The sequence below is a fragment of the Oncorhynchus clarkii genome, chromosome 17 (assembly GCF_045791955.1).
Source record: "Oncorhynchus clarkii lewisi isolate Uvic-CL-2024 chromosome 17, UVic_Ocla_1.0, whole genome shotgun sequence".
NCBI lineage: Eukaryota > Metazoa > Chordata > Actinopteri > Salmoniformes > Salmonidae > Oncorhynchus > Oncorhynchus clarkii.
In genome coordinates, this window is record NC_092163.1 from 57,585,569 (window position 1) to 57,608,987 (window position 23,419).

The following is a 23,419-nucleotide window of genomic DNA, read 5'->3' on the forward strand; positions in this document are numbered from 1 at the left end:
TCAGTGCCCCAGGCATAAAAGGAGACCAGCTTAAAAAGCTTATGCACGCTCTCCAAAACACGCCATCCAAATCACAACTGAGTGAGACACCAGATGTGAACTTTTGTGTGGACTTTTCTTGCCATTTGTTACTATTAACAGGAACGTCTGCTGGAATAAAGAGGATGGTATAGTCAAACTGCACTTTCATTGCTGGCTTGGCTTGAAAAACCTCTCAATCCCTGGCAATGCAATATTCCATAAACATTGGCCTCTCTAGTCCAAGGCCTGAGAGCTAGTCATATGGTTTGGAGGCGGCCTTTGTGAACTACACCTGAACCCATCTAAATGGAAACAGCCCAAATACACAGAGTGCGTCATGATGAAAGCATTTCCCTAAAGAGAGGAGAGGATGTGGGTTATCAAGCAGTGCAGGAGAGAAGAATAGCTATTTCCCAGAGGAGTGAGTCAGCATGCAGCTAAGATAGCTTTCTAGGCAGCAAAACCACTGTGGAAAAACACAATGATTATAGTGGTGATAATCAACCCACTTTGATCACCTTGGTACAGAACCTGAGGTTCCTTCCTTCCTTCCAACATTTGGACAGTCCACGTTGGTGCACATTGCTGCAGCTACTGCTGCAAAGTAGTTAGGCTAGCATTCCCATATCCCCTTTAAATACAGAGAGGATATGGTAGGAGAATATAGCTGAGCAGCTATCAGGCAACCTACAGGAAAATGGAATCCAAAAGTGGATATTAATTGTTCTCCAAAACTCTTGCACTAACAAATGAATGCACATGTATAAGCTCCTGCATTAAAGAACACCCACACAAAGGCTGAGAGCTTACAATCTGTGGGTGGTCAAAACAGATGTGCATCCTCCTACACATGATGGTCCACTGACCATGGAGTGGGACAATGAACACGTACACACACACACACACACACACACACACACACACACACAGTCTGTGCCTCACATTGAAGCTGAAAAGATCAATTGTCTGCTCAACACCTCAGAGTTGAAAGGTCGGCTGTGGAGGCCGTAATTAGCCTTCAAAGGGACAAATTAATATTTTTCCAACAACCTTTGGCATGTTTGAGTTGGGCCCTGGAAGAACTTATCGTGTTATCCTGAACATTCTGAATACAGGTTAGTCTGCACCACTAATGAGAAGCCATTCTAATTGGAGGACGCCTCCCACAGCTTGGCCAATGGGATTTGGTTTTTAGAGCACTTATTATTTCACATTAGAGACTATTTTTTTTCAAGCCATTTAATTTAGTGACAACATTCTATGCAATAATTTCAGTAATCATTATCCCAAGATGGCATAGCAGTCAGACGTCCTTTGTCCTTGTCTTGTCGTGTCCCGTATATATATATAGACATATATTTACACCTTTCTTCTCATATCTTTTAGATATTTTCTTTTCCAAAAACTCAACTTCAAAACACTCTCCTGCAACCCGCCTCACCAATTAAAGAACTAACAAAAAAACAGTATTATTTACCTCAAATCTGAAATCCACAATTGAAGCTAGCCAGAAGCTAACCACAAGCTAGCTAGAAGCTAGCCAGTTCACTGGCCAACGTTAGTATTCAGCTAACCACGGTTTGTGGTCATCAGCTATCCTTTAGTTCGAAAATCTATCGCCTGTTTTGTACAACGCGCCTCAGACCAGAACATATCGGACCTATTTTTCACTCCATATCCCCGGATTTCAACCACAAGCTCTGGACATTTACACCTGGATCTCGCAGCTAGCTAGCTGCTATCCGTGTGACTACTGGCTTACGTCGATCCCGGAGCAAACATCTATTATTCCAGAGCTAGCCAGCTGAAGAGTTCCATCAGCCACTCCTGGGCTACAATCACCTATCCGGACCTGTTTTACTGCCAATGCGGAGCCCCACCGGTCCTTCACGACTGGACTACCGACGTTATCGGTCACGACGTTACCTGAACGCCCATCTGTGGCTCGCTAAACTTTAGCTGTCTTATCGGCTGCGATCTGAATAGGTCTATTCGGACAATTTTTCTTGGGTCACTATAACTATATATATTTTGCCAATTGGATTGATCCCTTCTACCACACGGAAACCAACTAATCTACTGACGGAAACGCACGAGGTGGCTAAAAACAGACCTCCATCCTAAGCTAGCTTGCTACCGGCTAGCTGTCTGAATCGCCATGACCCCAACCAACCTCACTACTCACTGGACCCTTATGATCACTCGACTAAGCATGCCTCTCCTTAATGTCAATATGCCTTGTCCATTGCTGTTCTGGTTAGTGTTTATTGGCTTATTTCACTGTAGAGCCTCTAGCCCTGCTCACTATACCTTATCCAACCTTTCAGTTCCAGCACCCACACATGCGATGACATCACCTGGTTTCAGTGATGTTTCTAGAGACAATATCTCTCTCATCATCACTCAATACCTAGGTTTACCTCCACTGTATTCACATCCTACCATACCTTTGTCTGTGTATTATAACTTGAAGCTATTTTATCGCCCCCAGAAACGTCCTTTTACTCTCTGTTCTAGACGACCAATTCTCATAGTTTTTAGCGGTACCCTTATCCTACTCCTCCTCTGCTCCTCTGGTGATGTAGAGGTAAATCCAGGCCCTGCAGTGCCTAGCTCCACTCCTATTCCCCAGGAGCTCTTTTTTAATGACTTCTGTAACTGTATTTGCCTTGGTTTCATGTATGTTAACATTAGAAGCCTCCTCCCTAAGTTTGTTTTATTCACTGCTTTAGCACACTCTGCCAACCCGGATGTTTTAGCCATGTCTGAATCCTGGCTTAGGAAGACCACCAAAAATTGTGAAATTTTCATCCCTAACTACAACATTTTCAGACATGATAGAACGGCCAAAGGGGGCGGTGTTGCAATCTACTGCAAAGACAGCCTGCAGAGTTCTGTCCTACTATCCAGGTCTGTAAGCAAACAATTTGAACTTCGACTTTTAAAAATCCACCTCTCTAAAAACAAGTCTCTCACGGTTGCCGCCTGCTATAGACCACCCTCTGCCCCCAGCTGTGCTCTGGACACCATATTTGAACTGATTAACCCCTATATAGCTCCAGAGCTCGTACTGCTAGGCGACCTAAACTGGAAAATGCTTAACACAGCCATCCTACGATCTAAGCTTGATGCCCTCAATCTCACACAAATGATCAATGAACCTACCAGGTACCTCCCCAAAGCCGTAAACACGGGCACCCTCATAGATATCATCCTAACCAACTTGCCCTCTAAATACACCTCTGCTGTTTTCAACCAAGATCTCAGCGATCACTGCCTCATTGCCTGCATCGGTAATGGGTCAGCGGTCAAATGACCTCCACTCATCACTGTCAAACGCTCCCTGAAACACTTCAGCGAGCAGGCCTTTCTAATCGACCTGGCCGGGGAAGGATATTGATCTCATCCCATCAGTAGAAAATGCTTGGTTATTATTCCTCACCATCTTAAATAAGCATGCCCCATTCAAGAAATTTAGAACCAGGAACAGATATAGCCCTTGGTTCTCCCCAGACATGACTGCCCTTAACCAACACAAAAACATCCTATGGCGTTCTGCATTAGCATCGAACAGCCCCCGTGATATAACTTTTCAGGGAAGCTGGAAACCAATATACACAGGCAGTTAGAAAAGCCAAGGCTAGCTTTTTCAAGCAGAAATTTGCTTCCTGCAACACTAACTCAAAAAAGTTCTGGGACACTGTAAAGTCCATGGAGAATAAGAACACCTCCTCCCAGCTGCCCACTGCACTGAAGTTAGGAAACACTGTCCCCACCGATAAATCCACTATTTCGAGTCCCACCATACCTTCAGAGCTGGTCATGGGTGCACCTCAGCCACGCTCAAGGTCCTAAACGATATCTTAACCGCCATCGATAAGAAACAATACTGTGCAGCCGTATTCATTGACCTGGTCAAGGCTTTCGACTCTGTCAATCACCACATCCTCGTCGGCAGACTCGACAGCCTTGGTTTCTCAAATGATTGCCTCGCCTGGTTCACCAACTACTTCTCTGATAGAGTTCAGTGTGTCAAATCGGAGGGTCTGTTGTCCGGGCCTCTGGCAGTCTCTATGGGGGTGCCACAGGGTTCAATTCTTGGACCGACTCTCTTCTCTGTATACATCAATGATGTCGCTCTTGCTGCTGGTGAGTCTCTGATCCACCTCTATGCAGACAACACCATTCTGTATACTTCTGGCCCTTCTTTGGACACTGTGTTAACAACCCTACAGGCGAGCTTCAATGCCATACAACTCTCCTTCCGTGGCCTCCAATTGCTCTTAAATACAAGTAAAACTAAATGCATGCTCTTCAACCGATTGCTGCCTGCACCTGCCCGCCTGTCCAACATCACTACTCTGGACGGCTCTGACTTAGAATATGTGGACAACTACAAATACCTAGGTGTCTGGTTAGACTGTAAACTCTCCTTCCGGACTCACATCAAACATATCTCATCCAAAGTTATATCTAGAATTGGCTTCCTATTTCGCAACAAAGCATCCTTCACTCATGCTGCCAAACATACCCTTGTAAAACTGACCATCCTACCAATCCTCGACTTCGGCGATGTCCTTTACAAAATAGCCTCCAATACCCTACTCAATAAATTGGATGCAGTCTATCACAGTGCCATCCGTTTTGTCACCAAAGCCCCATATACTACCCACCACTGCGACCTGTACACTCTCGTTGGCTGGCCCTCGCTTCATACTCGTCACCAAACCCACTGACCCCAGGTCATCTACAAGACCCTGCTAGGTAAAGTCCCCCCTTATCTCAGCTCGCTGGTCACCATAGCAGCACCCACATGTAACACGCGCTCCAGCAGGTATATCTCTCTGGTTACCCCCAAAACCAATTCTTCCTTTGGCCGCCTCTCCTTCCAGTTCTCTGCTGCCAATGACTGGAACGAACAAAAAAATCTCTAAAACTGGAAACCCTTTTCTCCCTCACTAGCTTTATGAACCAGCTGCCAGCGCAGCTCACATATTACTTCACCTGTACATAGCCTATCTCAAATTTAGCCCAAACAACTACCTCTTTCCCTACTGTATTTATTTATTTATTTAGCTCCTTTGCACCCCATGATTTCTATCTCTACTTTGCACATTCTTCCACTGCAAATCAACCATTCCAGTGTTTTACTTGCAATACTGTATTTACTTCGCCACCATGGCCTTTTTTTGCCTTTACCTCCCTTATCTCACCTCACTGGCTCACATTGTATATAGACTTATTTTTCTACTGTATTATTGACTGTATGCTTGTTTTACTCCATGTGTAACTCTGTGTTGTTGTATGTGTCGAACTGCTTTGCTTTATCTTGGCCAGGTCGCAATTGTAAATGAGAACTTGTTCTCAACTTGTCTACCTGGTTAAATAAATGTGAAATAAAAATAAAATAAATAAAACATCTTAATGTTGTCTCTGAGGTCAGATAATACACCTAGATCTACAGAGTTTTTACAGGGATAAAGCCCAAATTAATGATGCACTGTAATGATGTGCGCTGAGAGTCAGGAAGCAAGTTCAGGGAGTGAGTGTTTTAATAAATTAACACAACATAATACAAAACAAGAAACTCGAACAACACACAGACATGGAACAGAAACATAAACAATGACGCCTGGGGAAGGAGACAAAGGGAGTGACATATGTAGGACAGGTAATCAAGGAAGTGATGGAGCCTAGGTGAGTGTCATAATGCGCGTAATGATGGTGACAGGTGTGCGCCATAACGAACAGCCAGAGCCGGAGAGGGAGCACACGTGACATGCACATCACGGTAATATACACTCTTAGAAAAAAAGGAGCTATCTAGAATCTAAAAGGGCTCTTTGGCTGTCCCCGTAGGGGAACCCTTTGAAGAAGCTTTTCGGTTCCAGGTAGAACCCTTTTGGTTTCCATGTAAAAAACCTTTCCACAGAGGTTTCTACATGGAACCAAAACGGGTTCTACCGGAAACCAAAAAGGGTTCTCCTATGGGAATAGCCGAAGAACCCTTTTGGAACCCTTTTTTCTAAGAGTGTACAGTAGGTTGAAACAATCTGATCTGGATTTGATATTCACTCAAATACAAACAAATGATCCTCAACTCTTTATGAGACAGTAATCAACCAGTTGTACTGTATGGCAAATTAAGAATTTCCACCCATGTGGACGTGTCCCAATCTAACTTGCCAGTGGGATGAGTTTGTGTCTTTCAGAGCCTGAGCCAGGCTGGGATGAGCCAGACTGGACTGGGATTGAACTTAGTCGTGGAATTCCAACATCTGGCTTGTATCTGCAGCTTACGGTCATTTGGATGCAGTTGATGGTTTCCAGTAGATTCACAAAGGCTGAATTGTTCTGGGTTTTGGGCCTTGTCTGCCTCAGGCTCCAAGGGCGGGGTGCTCTGGCGCCTGACAGCCACAGCTGGGCCCGCCTGTCAAATACTCTTGTGACAGAGGAGAGGAACGACTTATCCCTCGCCTGAGAATGAGGAGAGTATGTGCAGGTCATCATATGATGGATAGGCCTCTGAGACAGATGGGATATCCAAGATATTTCACACCAACAGTGCAGTTATTGTAAAATAATGGTTTGCCAAAGGTTTGGGCCTGAAATCATGCCTTTTCCAACAATGCAAACATATTTTGCTGATTGTGTCTATTGAGCACAGCCAAATGAAATCACTATGCAGCACAACTTTTAAAGGGACTCATAATGATGAAAACTTCCTGTACTCAACTTCGCCACACTCTAGCCCCTCCTCCCTCAGCACAGACCCACAATACACTGTCAGTTTGACAGTTGGGTTCAACACCAGGTCAAGCTCTGGGTTTGACAGTGGGCCAACCAGTCTTCAACTGGAGTTCAGCAGACAGTTTTCCACAAAGAGCTCGCTCACACAGAGGGGATTCTGGCTTATTGGCCTTTCCTATTTAACCATCCTGGCTGGAATTAGTGCCATCTCTCTTGTAGTTCAAACCATTTGGCTGTTTTTACAGGCCACAGACACAAATATCATTTACAGTATTATAGTGTCAAAGAAGTTCCTTTTTCCTGTTGCAAACAGTTCCGTCTAGTTCCTGTGCAGAGTTTATGAGATCATGCTGTCCTTTTTATATTTATCATGTATCATCCCTCAGCGACAATCTGTGTGATTCATTGAAATGTTAGCAACATGTTATCTATATAATTTGTGGGACAATGTGGGGCAATTTTTTATGTGTATAAGTATGTACACATGCATGTTTGTATTTCGGACTGCATTTTTCAAAGTTAACCAGAATGATTATAAGGTTTCTATGTTTATCTGTGTTTGTCTGTCTATGCTGAGGTCATGTTTGTGTGAGTGTGTGCTGGGTGCAGTGCGCGTACAGTATTGCTGTGTTCCTGTGTATGTGCTGGTGTGCAATGCTGGTTGGGCTGGTTGACTGGGGAGCGCTGACTGAGGGACATGGATCCTGCACATTGAGTGTGTGAACTTTGGCTGAACCCTCGGGTGTACTGTTACAGGCACGCTCTAACAACCTCGCCCGATGACCCGGCTCGCGACTGCACAGTTCACGGGGAGGTCCTCTCCTCACGCACAGCCTTTTTTCTCCCCCCTCTCCCTCTCCCTCCCACTCCCCACCCCCTTTCAGCTCCCTCAACACCCTCCTTCACCTCTCTATCCTCCCTCACCCCTAAACCTCCGTGCTCTGTTCTGTTCCTCACTCCCTTTCTTTTCCCTTTTTCTCTCTCCACCATGCCTTGTCAACAAGACAGGAACAGTCTCTCTGTTGGCATCTCAGGAAGACGGCTCCTACAGACATGCAAATGCAGAACAAATTGCTTTACATACCAGCCACCTTGTGTTATAACTCAACCACACAGTTCAGACTCATAAAACACGTTTCAGCAAGTTCATGTTACTGACACAGACAAAATGACTTGAAGTTTGTATTCTGTATTTTGATATTGAGAAATGTACATTTCTATTATGATGCATACTAAGGACAGAATTACTGTAATATACAGTAGATATGCCTAAACTAGAACCAGATGAATGTGAAACTTCCTACTGCCTGGACATTGTCTATATGAATCTCACAGGCACCACCTATATAGGCTCACCCATTCATACCAGGTGTTTGTATCAAGAGGCATTTCATAAGAGAAACTGAACTCCTATCTGCAAAAAGTCAATGTTCACTATTGTTACAGTAAACCCTACTCTGTAATTCCCGGGGTGTAGTGAAGGAAGAAGTCAGGCGCAGGAAACAGAGAGTTCAGGGTAGCGATACTTTTAATTCACCACACAGGTGAAACCGACGCCAACCCAAACAAATGCCCCAAAACACGGGGAACTAAACAGTACAGAAAATACACACATACACGGACAACCGTGACCTACGGTCGTGCACAAAATGTACACAGAGAATAACACGAAACGAAACAGTCCTGTCTGGTGACATACACATAGACAGAAAACAATCACCCACACCACACAGGTGGGAAAAGGCTACCTAAGTATGATTCTCAATCAGAGACATCTAACGACACCTCCCTCTGATTGAGAACCATACCAGGCCAAACACAAAAACAGCACATAGAAAAAGGAACATAGACAACCCACCCAACTCACGCTCTGACCATACTAAAACAAAGACATAACAAAAGAACTAAGGTCAGAACGTGACATAGTCCTTCAGCATGTGTAGGCCATGTCACACTGCTGAATACAGCTTTGTATATTTTGTTCTCTATGCATCAACCAAAGTTTTCAAAATCTACTTTACAACCTATAGATGTTTGAAAGAGACAGAACATTTGATGACATTTCAATATGATCAAATGTATTCTACAATGCAATGTAATCACATATTTTAACTTGACACAACTGACCCAGATGATAGACACGCTCTATTTCCCAGGTTGGAGATTTAATGCTTTATTTAATTAGATTTATTTAACCTTTATTTAACTAAGAACAAATTCTTATTTACAATGACAGCCTACCCGGCCAAACCCTCCCCTAACCTGATCATAGTCTTATGAAGCAAAACTATGTAAAACAACGTAAACTACTTTAAATAGACTACAATGACAGTATCACCACATTTCCCAGCCTTTAGGACCAAAACAACCAAGGGCTGTGATGTTGAAATTACCTATGACTCATTGACCAAGAGAAAAGCAACGTCATCTTATCCTGAGCAATCAACATGCATGGGGACTCGGACCTGTGTGTTCAGACCTGCTCTTTTTCTACAGAATGAAAATGTTTTTTAATGTCTCAGTCACTGCTAATGTAAGCAACAGGGTGGCGGGTAGGCATGTAGCCTAGAGGTTAGAGCTTTGAGCCAGTAACCGAAAGGTTGCTAGATTGAATCCCAGAACTGACAAGGTAAAAATGTGTTGCCCCAACCCTGAACAAGGCAGTTAACCCACTGTTCCTAGGCTGTCATTGTAAATAAGAATTTGCCTAGTTAAATAAAGGTAAAACAAGGATACCAAATGGCAGCAGTTGTAAAAGTTACTGCTGAGAAGCATTTTATTATGCAGTATTATATTGCCATCTTATGTATTCATAGAGCATTTTTAAGATGTGCAATAATGGTTGAAAAGTACTATAATTGGCCAGGGGGAAAAAGCAGGTTGGAAAACCTGTCAACTCTCTACCGACAGTGTGCCCAGAATCCATTGTGTTTCCTGATGGCCATATGAGGTGATTGGTGATTAACAAACACTTCATAAATCTACAAGTCTTCAATCTCTGACGTGTCCTGTCATATAGCTTAACCCTCCGATCCCTGATCAGCCCATCACTCAACTCATTAACTCCCTGACAACCTTTCCCCACTCCCCTGGTAGAGAGCCTTTACTCTTAACATAATGGGAGGGACCACTTATCCACTCAAAGGACACATGCTGGGCTGTCTGTGTAAACTGCCCTGACTCATTCATTGTTGGTTCTGTGAGTGACGAATGATAGACTGTCTCTCATTTGTCTAAATCAAAGACCTCTAGAGTCTCTGTGTCCATCTGTAACAGTCATGTCTCCACCTGGACCACCTGTCATTCCCTTTCAATATTACCCTCTTAGAAAAAAGGGTTCCAAAGGGTTCTTCGGCTGTCAAATCAAATCAAATCAAATTTTATTTGTCACATACACATGGTTAGCAGATGTTAATGCGAGTGTAGCGAAATGCTTGTGCTTCTAGTTCCAACAATGCAGTAATAACAAGTAATCTAACTAACAATTCCAAAACTACTGTCTTGTACACAGTGTAAGGGGATAAAGAATATGTACATAAGGATATATGAATGAGTGATGGTACAGAGCAGCATAGGCAAGATACAGTAGATGGTATCGGGTACAGTATGTACAAATGAGATGAGTATGTAAACAAAGTGGCATAGTATAGTATAAAGTGGCTAGTGATACATGTATTACATAAGGATACCGTCGATGATATAGAGTACAGTATATACGTATGCGTATGAGATGAATAATGTAGGGTAAGTAACATTTATATAAGGTAGCATTGTTTAAAGTGGCTAGTGATATATTTACATCATTTCCCATCAATTCCCATTATTAAAGTGGCTGGAGTTGAGTCAGTGTCAGTGTGTTGGCAGCAGCCACTCAGTGTTAGTGGTGGCTGTTTAACAGTCTGATGGCCTTGAGATAGAAGCTGTTTTTCAGTCTCTCGGTCCCAGCTTTGATGCACCTGTACTGACCTCGCCTTCTGGATGATAGCGGGGTGAACAGGCAGTGGCTCGGGTGGTTGATGTCCTTGATGATCTTTATGGCCTTCCTGTGACATCGGGTGGTGTAGGTGTCCTGGAGGGCAGGTAGTTTGCCCCCGGTGATGCGTTGTGCAGACCTCACTACCCTCTGGAGAGCCTTACGGTTGAGGGCGGTGCAGTTGCCATACCAGGCGGTGATACAGCCCGCCAGGATGCTCTCGATTGTGCATCTGTAGAAGTTTGTGAGTGCTTTTGGTGACAAGCCAAATTTCTTCAGCCTCCTGAGGTTGAAGAGGCGCTGCTGGGCCTTCTTCACGATGCTGTCTGTGTGAGTGGACCAATTCCCCATAGGATAACCCTTATAGACTCCAGGTAGAATCCCTTTTTGGTTCCAGGTAGAACCCTTTTGCGCTTCATGTAGAACCCTCTGTTTGAAGGGCTCTGCATGGGACTCAAAAGGGTTCTACCTGAAACCAATAAGGGTTCTTCAAAGGGGTCTCCTCTGAGGACAACATGCAACATCCTGTGTCCTTTGCTTTCAGGATTTTTAACATTTTTAATTTCACCTTTATTTAACCAGGTAGGCCAGTTGAGAACAAGTTCTCATTTACAACTGCTACCTGGCCAAGGTAAAGCAAAGCTGTGCAACAAAAACAACAACACAGAGTTACACATAAACAAACGTACAGTCAATAACAGAAAAGAGAAGCAACAGAGAACAAAAGAGGGTAAACTAAGGTAAACTCATTTCCTGTATTATCAAATAATTTCAGCCAAAATAAACTTTACCCCCCCATCCTACTTTTCCCATGTCAGTACAATATGGCTCCTGTATAAGGATATAGAGATAGTTTCAGCTTTTCTATTGAAAGTAACTGGAACCTTTACTGAGGAGGGAACAGGAATGGGAGCTTTGGAAACAGACTCTTATGTGTCAAGCAGATATTTATTGGTTGTGGTGGCTCCCCACCCTCTTGACCCCCAGCGTGACCCTCCCTTACCCAGGGTGAGCCCCCATCCCTCACACAGCCCAGAGGACTCCTGCTGGAAATGGGTTTGTGTTACAGGGCCCCTGGGGGACTCCCTGCCGGGGCTGGAGGCTGTCAAGAGCAGGCCCCTTCAGCCTCGGACAGCTCCTCCACTCTCACAGAGTCAGCGAGGGAAAGACGTGAACTTGGGATGACCCCGCCAAGCAATGTCCCCGTTGGGTTCATCCTTAGGCCACAGCTCCAGTTCCTCTCACCCCTATGTTTTCTTGCTCTTCTCTTTTTTTGGCTTGTTTTTCCCACTAGGCCAGTACATTTTCTAGAGTAGAATCGAACCCCCTCCTCCACCTCCACCACCACCACCCCCCACACCCCCACTCCATGTCACCTAGTTAGCTCTCTTTACTCCTCTCTTAGGAAGACGAGAGCCCTTTCAAGTTTATAGCCCCTCCACTCCACTTCCTTACCCCCACATCCTGATGGTGAGGGGATTGTGAGTGCATGTGGAGCAGTGGAGGCTGCTGAGGGGAGGACGGACCATAATAATGGCTGGAACAGAGCAAATGGAATGGCATCACATCAAACACATGGAAACCATGTGTTTGATGTATTTGATACCATTCCACCTATTCGGCTCCAGCCATTACCACGAGCCCGTCCTCCCCAATTAAGGTGCCACCAACGTCCTGTGATGTGGAGTGTGTGTCTGTGCATGCTTGTATGCCTGCATGTATACATGCAAGAAAGGGGAGAGAAGAGAGGGAGAGAGATAGCTGGATGTTAAATAGTGAGGTTTGAGGAACGAGGTGTCAGTCCATTCCAGCTGTTTACCATAGATCTCAAATCAGTGATGCAGCATGGAGTAGTTTTAGTCTTGCTAACACAGGTGATGCAAGATATATGGATTCATCAAATCAGTAAAACATTGTGTTGTTATAGGGGCATTATAAAGGAACTGGAATGGTAATACACACAATTCATAAACATGCCACAAGTGGATTAGGAGGTATTGTAAAAGTTTATCAATGCTGTCTTTGTTTCATTAGTAGTATCTAAGGATTGTAGCAGTTTCCCCTTTCCTCACTCATGACTTATCGGTGAAAACGCAAGTAAAACTGGGAGAAACCTGGGAATGGCTGGAGAATCTAAACTGCAGTGCAGTACTGAGTGTTACAATCCCCATAGCAGACAAGCAAATAAAGTAGCATACTTTTCTATTTAGGCCAAGAAGCCATAAGCCCAGAGACTGAGAGGCTGGCTGGATGCGAGCAAGCAGCAGTTGGCAAAGTGGAGCAGTGGGCTGGGATGGGCTGGCCTTTTCACATCATTTAAATAGAATAGAGTCCATGACCCTAGGCATCCTCACCTTAGTCGTCCTCATTTATAAAATTAGTGGGGAAGCTAGATTGATTTATACATCTTAAAATTCCTTCCTGAAAATTGGATTCCTAAATTTTTTATGTATCTTTATTTAACCAGGTAGGCAAGTTGAGAACAAGTTTTCATTTACAATTGTGACCTGGCCAAGATAAAGCAAAGCAGTTCGACACATACAACGACACAGAGTTACACATGGAGTAAAACAAACATACAGTCAATAATACAGTAGAAACAAGTCTATATACGATGTGAGCAAATGAGGTGAGATAAGGGAGGTAAAGGCAAAAAAAGGCCATGGTGGCAAAGTTAATACAATATTGCAAGTAAAACACTGGAATGGTAGATTTGCAGTGGAAGAATGTGCAACGTAGAAATAAAAATAATGGGGTGCAAAGGAGAAAAATAAATAAATAAAATAAAATAAATACAGTAGGTGTCATGCCCTGGTCTTAGTATTTTCTTTATTAATTTGGTCAGGCCAGAGCCGCCAGTCAGCATGGAGCAGCCAGAGCCGCCAGTCAGCATGGAGCAGCCAGAGCCGCCAGTCAGCATGGAGCAGCCAGAGCCGCCAGTCAGCATGGAGCAGCCAGAGCCGCCAGTCAGCATGGAGCAGCCAGAGCCGCCAGTCAGCATGGAGCAGCCAGAGCCGCCAGTCAGCATGGAGCAGCCAGATCCGCCAGTCAGCATGGAGCAGCCAGAGCCGCAAGTCAGCATGGAGCAGCCAGTCTGCAAGGAACTGCCAGAGCTGCCAGTCTGCAGGATGCCGCCGGAGCTGCCAGTCTGCAAGGAGCCGCCAGAGCCACCAGTCTGCATGGAGCAGCCAGAGCCACCAGTCAGCATGGAGCAGCCAGAGCCGCCAGTCATCATGGAGCAGCCAGAGCCGCCAGTCAGCATGGAGCAGCCAGAGCCGCCAGTCAGCATGGAGCAGCCAGAGCCGCCAGTCAGCATGGAGCAGCCAGAGCCGCCAGTCAGCATGGAGCAGCCAGAGCCGCCAGTCAGCATGGAGCAGCCAGTCAGCATGGAGCAGCCAGAGCAGCCAGTCAGCATGGAGCAGCCAGAGCAGCCAGTCAGCATGGAGCAGCCAGAGCAGCCAGTCAGCATGGAGCAGCCAGAGCTGCTAGTCAGCCAGGATCTTCCAGATCCGCCAGTCAGCCAGGATCCGCCATTCAGCCAGGATCCGCCAGTCAGCCAGGATCTGCCAGAACTGCCAGTCAGCCAGGATGTGCAAGAACTGCCAGCCAGCCAGGATCTGCCAGAGCCAACTACCTGCCTGAGCTTCCTCTCAGTCCTGAGCTTCCTCTCAGTGCTGAGCTTACTCTCAGTGCTGAGCTTCCTCTCAGTGCTGAGCTTCCTCTCAGTGCTGAGCTACCCCTCAGTCCCGAGCTGCCCCTCAGTCCAGTGGGGCCCGTGGTGAGGACTACAAGGCCAAGGTCGGCGGCGAGGGTCGCCTATCTAAGGATGCAAGGCAAATGGACTAAGACTTTGTTGGAGTGGGGTCCACGTCCCGAGCCGGAGCCGCCACCGTGGACAGACGCCCACCCGGACCCTTCCCTATGGGTTTAGTTGTGCGGCCGGGAGTCCGCACCTTGGGGGGGGGAGGGGTCTTAGTATTTTTTGTTTTCTTTATTAATTTGGTCAGGCCAGGGTGTGACATGGGTTTTGTATGTGGTGTGTTTTGTCTTGGGGTTTTTGTTAGGTATTGAGTTTGTGGCTTAGTGGGGGTATCTAGTATAGTCTATGGCTGTCTGGAGTGGTTCTCAATCAGAGGCAGGTGTTTATCGTTGTCTCTGATTGGGAACCATATTTAGGCAGCCATATTCTTTGAGTGTTTCGTGGGTGATTGTTCCTGTCTCTGTGTTTGTTTGCACCAGATAGGCTGTATAGGTTTTCACGTCACGTTTGTTGTTTTTGTATTGTTCGTTCTTTCATCGTCATTAAACATGTATCAAGTACACCACGCTGCATTTTGGTCCGCCTCTCCTTCACCTCAAGAAAACCGTTACAGTAGGGAAAGAGGTAGTTGTTTGGCCTAAATTATAGGTGGGCTATGTACAGGTGCAGTAATCTGTGAGCTGCTCTGACAGCTGGTGCTTAAAGCTAGTGAGGGAGATAAGTGTTTCCAGTTTCAGAGATTTTGTAGTTTGTTCCAGTCATTGGCAGCAGAGAACTGGAAGGAGAGGCGGCCAAAGAAAGAATTGGCTTTGGGGGTGACCAGAGAGATATACCTGCTGGAGCGCGTGCTACAGGTGGGTGATGCTATGGTGACCAGCGAGCTGAGATAAGGGGGGACTTTACCTAGCAGGGTCTTGTAGATGACATGGAGCCAGTGTCCAAAGAAGGGCCAGAAGTATACAGAATGGTGTAGTCTGCGTAGAGGTGGATCAGAGACTCACCAGCAGCAAGAGCAACATCATTGATGTATACAGAGAAGAGAGTCGGTCCAAGAACTGAACCCTGTGGCACCCCCATAGAGACTGCCAGAGGTCCGGACAACAGACACTCCGATTTGACACACTGAACTCTATCAGAGAAGTAGTTGGTGAACCAGGCGAGGCAATCATTTGAGAAACCAAGGCTGTCGAGTCTGCCGATGAGGATGTGGTGATTGACAGAGTCGAAAGCCTTGGCCAGATCAATGAATACGGCTGCACAGTAATGTTTCTTATCGATGGCGGTTAAGATATCGTTTAGACCTTGAGCGTGGCTGAGGTGCACCCATGACCAGCTCTGAAACCAGATTGCATAGCAGAGAAGGTATGGTGAGATTCGAAATGGTCGGTAATCTGTTTGTTGTCTTTGCTTTCGAAGACCTTTGAAAGGCTGGGTAGGATAGATATAGGTCTGTAGCAGTTTGGGTCAAGAGTGTCCCCCCCTTTGAAGAGGGGGATGACCGCAGCTGCTTTCCAATCTTTGGGAATCTCAGACGACACAGAGAGGTTGAACAGGCTAGTAATAGGGGTGGCAACAATTTCGGCAGATAATTTTAGAAAGAAAGGGTCCAGATTGTCTAGCCCGGCTGATTTGTAGGGGTCCAGGTTTTGCAGCTCTTTCAGAACATCAGCTGACTGGATTTGGGAGAAGGAGAAATGGGGAAGGCTTGGGCGAGTTGCTGTGGGGGGTGCAGTGCTGTTGACCGGGGTAGGGGTAGCCAGGTGGAAAGCATGGCTAGCCGTAGAAAAATGCTTATTGAAATTCTCAATTATCTCAGATTTATCAGTGGTGACAGTGTTTCCTATCTTCAGTGCAGTGGGCAGCTGGGAGAAGGTGTTCTTATTCTCCATGGACTTTACAGTGTCCCAGAACGTTTTTGAGTTTGTGTTGCAGGAAGCAAATTTCTGCTTGAAAAAGCTAGCCTTGGCTTTTCTAACTGCCTGTGCATAATGGTTTCTAGCTTCCCTGAAAAGCTGCATATCACGGGGGCTGTTTGATGCTAATGCAGAACGCCATAGGATGTTTTTTGTTTTGGTTAAGGGCAGTCAGGTCTGGGGAGAACCAAGGGCTATATATGTTCCTGGTTCTACATTTCTTGAATGGGGCATGCTTATTTAAGATGGTTAGGAAGGAATTAAATAAAAATAACCAGGCATCCTCTACTGACGGGATGAGATCAATATCCTTCCAGGATACCCAGGCCAGGTCGATTAGAAAGGGCTGCTCGCTGAAGTGTTTCAGGGAGCGTTTGACAGTGATGAGTGGAGGTCGTTTGACCGCTGACCCATTACAGATGCAGGCAATGAGACAGTGATCGCTGAGATCTTGGTTGAAGAGAGCAGAGGTGTATTTAGAGGGCATGTTGGTTAGGATGATATCTATGAGGGTGCTCGTGTTTACGGCTTTGGGGAGGTACCTGGTAGGTTAATTGATCATTTGTGTGAGATTGAGGGCATCAAGCTTAGATTGTAGGATGGCTGGGGTGTTAAGCATGTTCCAGTTTAGGTCGCCTAGCAGCACGAGCTCTGAAGATAGATGGGGGGCAATCAGTTCACATATGGTGTCCAGAGCACAGCTGGGGGCAGAGGGTGGTCTATAGCAGGCGGCAATGGTGAGAGACTTGTTTTTAGAGAGGTGGATTTTTAAAAGTAGAAGTTCAAATTGTTTGGGTACAGACCTGGATAGTAGGACAGAACTCTGCAGGCTATCTTTGCAGTAGATTGCAACACCGCCTCCTTTGGCAGTTCTATCATGTCTGAAAATGTTGTAGTTACAGATGAAAATTTCAGATGCTTTGGTGGTCTTCCTAAGCCAGGATTCAGACACAGCTAGAACATCCGGGTTGGCAGAGTGTGCTAAAGCAGTGAATAAAACAAACTTAGGGAGGAGGCTTCTAATGTTAACATGCATGAAACCAAGGCTATTACGGTTACAGAAGTTATCAAAAGAGAGCGCCTGGGGAATAGGAGTGGAGCTAGGCACAAAATCAGGAATTGTAAGATGGGAGACCAATTTCTTGTCTGGAAGTTTTATTTTTTCCCTTCAAAAAGCAGGGAGCACATGGTGTGTTAGAAGGAAATAAGTGAATTTCTCACAATATTAAATAGATGGCTGTATTGTATTGGAAACACATACGAAATAAAGGTTTTTCCTGTAAGAGCAAAAAAAGATCTAATTTTCGATGACTCTCTCTACTTGATAGCCTATTGTTAAAATCTACGTCATCAAGGAATTCTAGAAATGTACATAAAAAAAAACACAGTTTTCAACATACTGTAGTTGTCAACATAATTTCTTTACTAATCTAGCTTGAACTAAAACATAAATATTGCGTACTTTTGTTATATGCTCTATACCATTTATGTTTACATAGTCAATCCATGAGAGATTATTTTTTGACTAAACAATTTACAATCTATCAAACGTCTGCTGCGCAACTGACACAAGAAATGGGAAAATGTGTTTTTTGCTCCCTCTTGCGGTATGATGGTAGAGGCACAACTGTTTGAGTTGCATTACAAGTGTCAGCGACCTGACAAGACGTGTCACTAACTGGACTGCACATAATGACTGCATCATAATAGTAAGTTGTGGTAGGATTGCTATTTTTCCTAGATAGTGACAATAGTATAGACCATGTTAGTACTATAATCAGAGAATACACATTAAAAGATCTAGTGTGTGTTGGTGGAGTGGATAATACTTTAATCTCAAATTAATCTCTCAGCCAGGTCAAAGAGTCCCATTATACACATCACTGGAAGCCTGTAACAATTTCCTTCATTGTGTCATTAGAGGGTAAATGGGAGACAAATGAGGACTCAGGAGGGCAAAGGCAAACCAAGTCTCCACCACCCTCAGTGGGGCGGAGTAAACCGGAAACATCCTGTTTTCAAGGATACAGTATCTTCAACCTAGCTTCCTTTTACCCTGAAATCGGATGTGGGTACGCTGCTCAGGCATTTCTTTTAAGTCTGCTAAACTAGTTTGTCTCCACATTCTAATTGATAGATAAAACATGGATTTTCAGGCGAACTAGCCTATTCTGCTTTTACATACACATTATATTTGAAATTGTGTGTATTCCTTTGGAGGGACTGAATCCAAACCTGGAGCTGTAATTGTTCTATGATCATTCTGTAAACACAAGTACTGTATCATTACAATTCACCATATGCCATTCCTTCAATGCCACAGTGCCCTCCAGTGGTGGGAATGAACACTGCCTTTTATCAACCAAACTCCAGGCTAAAGCTAACCCCTTATGTCCAATGGAAATTCTCTTATACAATATGGCAATTATTACCTACATGAATCAAGAAAGCAAACATGCTTTCATAATTGAGTATAATTTGGTTTGGAATTTAATTCTCCATTTTGCAGTGCATCAGTGTTGGGGAGTATACTTCATCTATATAACTACTAGTTGACTATATTTTTCAAGTAACGTGATGGTATAGTTGACCTAATTTCAAAATCATGTTCCTAATTTGGTATACATCTAGGATACCTGTATCGTTGTTTTAGCTTAGTAGCTTCAGAGTAGTGTAGTGCAGTCCTAGTACTAGATCACTAGATGGCAATCTACTACCTGCTACTGTAAATCACCTCTTATGCAAAACTGCAAAGAGATGGCACTCTAAATGTGGTATGATTACTAATCACATTTCATTTCTCAATGTCATCATAATAAATGTCATGTCATAGCCTATAAACACATGCTGCAGATTATGTTTATGCAATATTTACATAATGATAATATCTAAATTCCCACACTTATGGTAGATGATTGTCTGAACATAATATATTACTCTGACATGTAAGTATTTTATATATTTTACACATAGACTTTGCCTGTCTGAGATTGGTACTTATGACTGAGACTTGACCTTCACTGGGAGGTATCCATCAGTGAACAAATAAAAAACTGTTCCCTCAACTTTTCACACCAATAATAACACACGTCTGTTATTGATGTTTCAATCGGGATCCACACCCACCATGTCATACCTTCCCTCTTTTTCCCCAACCTCTCAGCCAACACACTGTAGTAAAGTCTCGGGAGTAAAACAGTTTGGGGATTACATACATTTCTGTAGTAAATCATCTTTTTATGCATTATCCACTTTGCCATATCAAAACAAAGTCCTGTCTTGCGAAATGTAGTCTCATAGCTTGTCATATCCTTTTTATGATGTGATGTGACAACCAATTCAGTTGAGTCAGTCAGGGCCTTGCTTATATGGCTCTGCTGCACACATGCTTTAGATTGAACAAACTCTGACAAATAGTGTAGTATACTCACATACAGTAAGTGAGATCTATAGAAATGCTACCTAAAAGAGTCTTTCTCTGAACCGTAGACAGCCATATCATTTACAGGTATGTCTATGGTTGTGAGTAACAGTCTTTGCCTTTACACTGTTTCATTCCTATGTTGTATTCAATAAACATGAGAGCTCAACATTTACATAACCTAACATAACCTAATGGCCACTACTCAATGACATTGCAACATTGTGATGGCTTAAACTACATTGATTAATCTGTATTTGCACACAGACCTATCTATGAGCTTCAATATGGTCAATTTGAAATTATTACGCTACCTTTCCCATTCTCGTCACAAATCAAGACATCTTGAAGTTACGCATTTTTTGGGGGGGGGGGGGATTAGCCCATGCACTCACAGGGGATGTGCCATTCTGCATTATTCTCTGATTTGAGAGGACAGTCCGGGAACCAAGTTGCTCTGTTACTGCTGACAGAGAACAGAGTAGGACCAGTGCCAGAGACTGTGTGCCACAGTTTGAAGCCCTTCCTAAAGGTGCTGTATCTTAATTTGAGGCAGTTTCACAAAGCAGGAAAATAATCCTGCAGCAACAGGACATGTGAATTGTTATGTGGATTAATGGATTTTCTTTAGGGGTTGATAAATTTTTTGTTAGGGCAAATCAGGTCAAAAATGTTTGAGTGGAAATTACAATCTTTTAGAAGCCTTTTTAAACCTTGAATACACTACAAGTTTGCATTTCCTGCTGTTTTCTAGAACGACAGGATGATCCAATTAAGATACAGCATCTGTAAATACATTAATGAATAATTTAATATGTCGGCACAAATACCATCTGAAAGGAGGGCATGACATGCTAAAAGCCAGTGACGAGGTAGGAAGAGAGAAAGAGGGAGATATAAAGAATGTGTGAGAGGGAGACAGAGAGAGAAACACTGTGTAGATCCGGTTATTTCTAACTTCTGCCTCTTTTGACCTTCTTGAAACATGACCTCTTAATGGGCTCTTTGTGCTCTCTAAAACATTCAGTGTCTCACAACTTTATCGTTGGAGCACGCAAACTATCCATCTGTGCAAAATATGAAGATTACATTTTTTTAATATAATCTGATAGATTCAGATCATTTAGGATTGATGGTGGGGAGTGGTATGGAAGTGGACATCCGGACAAAACGACCAATAGCAGCACAGAATATTGTCAATTCTGATTTCACAGCCAGTCAGAAAAGATAACTATTGTGCTGTCTCCTTCTGAAAGGACAACTTGTCCTGTCTGCCTAAGGGCAGCTGGCTGGGAATACTGAACACGCATCCAGTGTCTCTGTCTCTCTCACATTATTACCTTGGAATTAGTCTCATTATTGGCTCTAAACTGAAATGACCCCCCTGACAAAATAATTAGGGAAAGTATTGTTCTCTATGTCCCTCTCGCCAAGGTCTTAATGTTTCCCTCCTCTCTGATAGCTCTGGATGTATATATGCTGATTCTAACAACCATACAAGTCCTACAACTATATAATAAATCATACAGAAAGTCAAAATCCACCTCATAACATTCTCATAATACATTGGCAGCTGAAGTTAGTGAATCATATGTTCCCTGAATGAGATAGTAGGAGACAGCAGGATGAGTTGCTGCCATCGCTTTGTTGTCACATTGCTAATTTCTGTAAACACAGAAATGCTTTCAGCACTGTAATATTACAGTTTTTCAGGGAAAAGTCTACACAGTTGGTAAATAATCTTATTCTTTGTCTGTATCTTCTCTTCACCTTTGGTCTGCGAGCTAAATAAATCCGGACAGATGTGGAACACCACCATCCCCCCCAACCAGTCTTGTGTTGGCACTCCCTCCTGCCAATCCCAGCCATACCTGTGGCCATGGTGATGGAGACTACCATCTACTTCAACCCTCCACATTTGGACCTCTGGAGCCACTCCCCTGCATCCCCTTTATAGGCTGGAGCCCCTCCCCTACACCCCCTTCATAGGCTGGAGCCCCTCCCCTACACCCCATCTACACCCTCCCCTGCACCCCCTTTATAGGCTGGAGCCCCTCCCCTACACCCCCTTTATAGGCTGGAGCCCCTCCCCTACACCCCATCTACACCCTCCCCTGCACCCCCTTTATAGGCTGGAGCCCCTCCCCTACACCCCCTTTATAGGCTGGAGCCCCTCCCCTACACCCCATCTACACCCTCCCCTGTACTCCCTTTATAGGCTGGAGACCCTCCCCTGCACCCCCTTTATAGGCTGGAGCCCCTCCCCTACACCCCATCTACACCCTCCCCTGTACCCCCTTTATAGGCTGGAGCCCCTCCCCTGCACCCCCTTTATAGGCTGGAGCCCCTCCCCTACACCCCCTTTATAGGCTGGAGCCCCTTCCCTGCACCCCTTTATAGGCTGGAGCCCCTCCCCTACACCCCCTTTATAGGCTGGAGTCCCTCCCCTACACCCCATCTACACCCTCCCCTGTACTCCCTTTATAGGCTGGAGACCCTCCCCTGCACCCCCTTTATAGGCTGGAGCCCCTCCCCTACACCCCATCTACACCCTCCCCTGTACCCCCTTTATAGGCTGGAGCCCCTCCCTACACCCCCTTTATAGGCTAGAGCCCCTCCCCTACACCCCATCTACACCCTCCGCTACACCCCCTTTATAGGCTGGAGCCCCTCCCCTACACCTCCTTTATAGGCTGGATTCCCTCCCCTACACCCCCTTTATAGGCTGGAGCCCCTCCCCTACACCCCATCTACACCCTCCCCTTCACCCCCTTTATAGGCTGGAGCCCCTCCCCTACACCCCCTTTATAGGCTGGAGCCCCTCCCCTACACCACCGCTATAAGCTCCATCAGCACAGGACAGATTTATGGAGAGATACAGATGAAAATAAAGATTGACCATGTTAATACTGTAATGTTATTGAAGTCATGTTTAACCTGCATGGAAAGCATAAGCCGAATTGGTTGATAAAAACAACACGAATACATCATTTCACTTTAATTGATTCTTTATGTAAATTACTTATTGATTGTGGCGTCATAACCTATATTTTATAGCTACTAAGACAGTGGTCCTCTCAAACAAAATCCTGTTGTCCTTTGGTGGCTCACTTCGGTCCATTATTCTAGACCCTTGTGTCCACCCCCGACAGTACTTCCCTTTCCAGGCCCAAGTACAAAGCATTAATTGTACTTGACTCATGTGGATTCGGTGAAGTAGTACAAACACGGCTGACCTTTTCCAGGTAACTGTTCTCTCTTCGCCTCATTGTGAGTGTATCCCAGGGCTGGAGTGCAGACAAACAGTGAAGGTTTGCTTCAGTGGGGCTAGAGGGATACACATGTCAATTAATTAGAATTCATACAGAGAGAGAGAGAGAGGGAGAGAGAGAGAGAGAGGGAGGGAGAGAGAGGGAGGGAGAGAGAGAGAGAGACAGAGAGCGAGAGAGAGAGAGAGAGAGAGGGCTGTTGGGTAAACAGAAGGGGCGGTCCAGTGATTGAAGCGGAGAAACAGACAAATATACTCTGGCTCCAAGTCGTCTCCAACCTCATATTGCTTATATAGTTCATATTGACTTTGC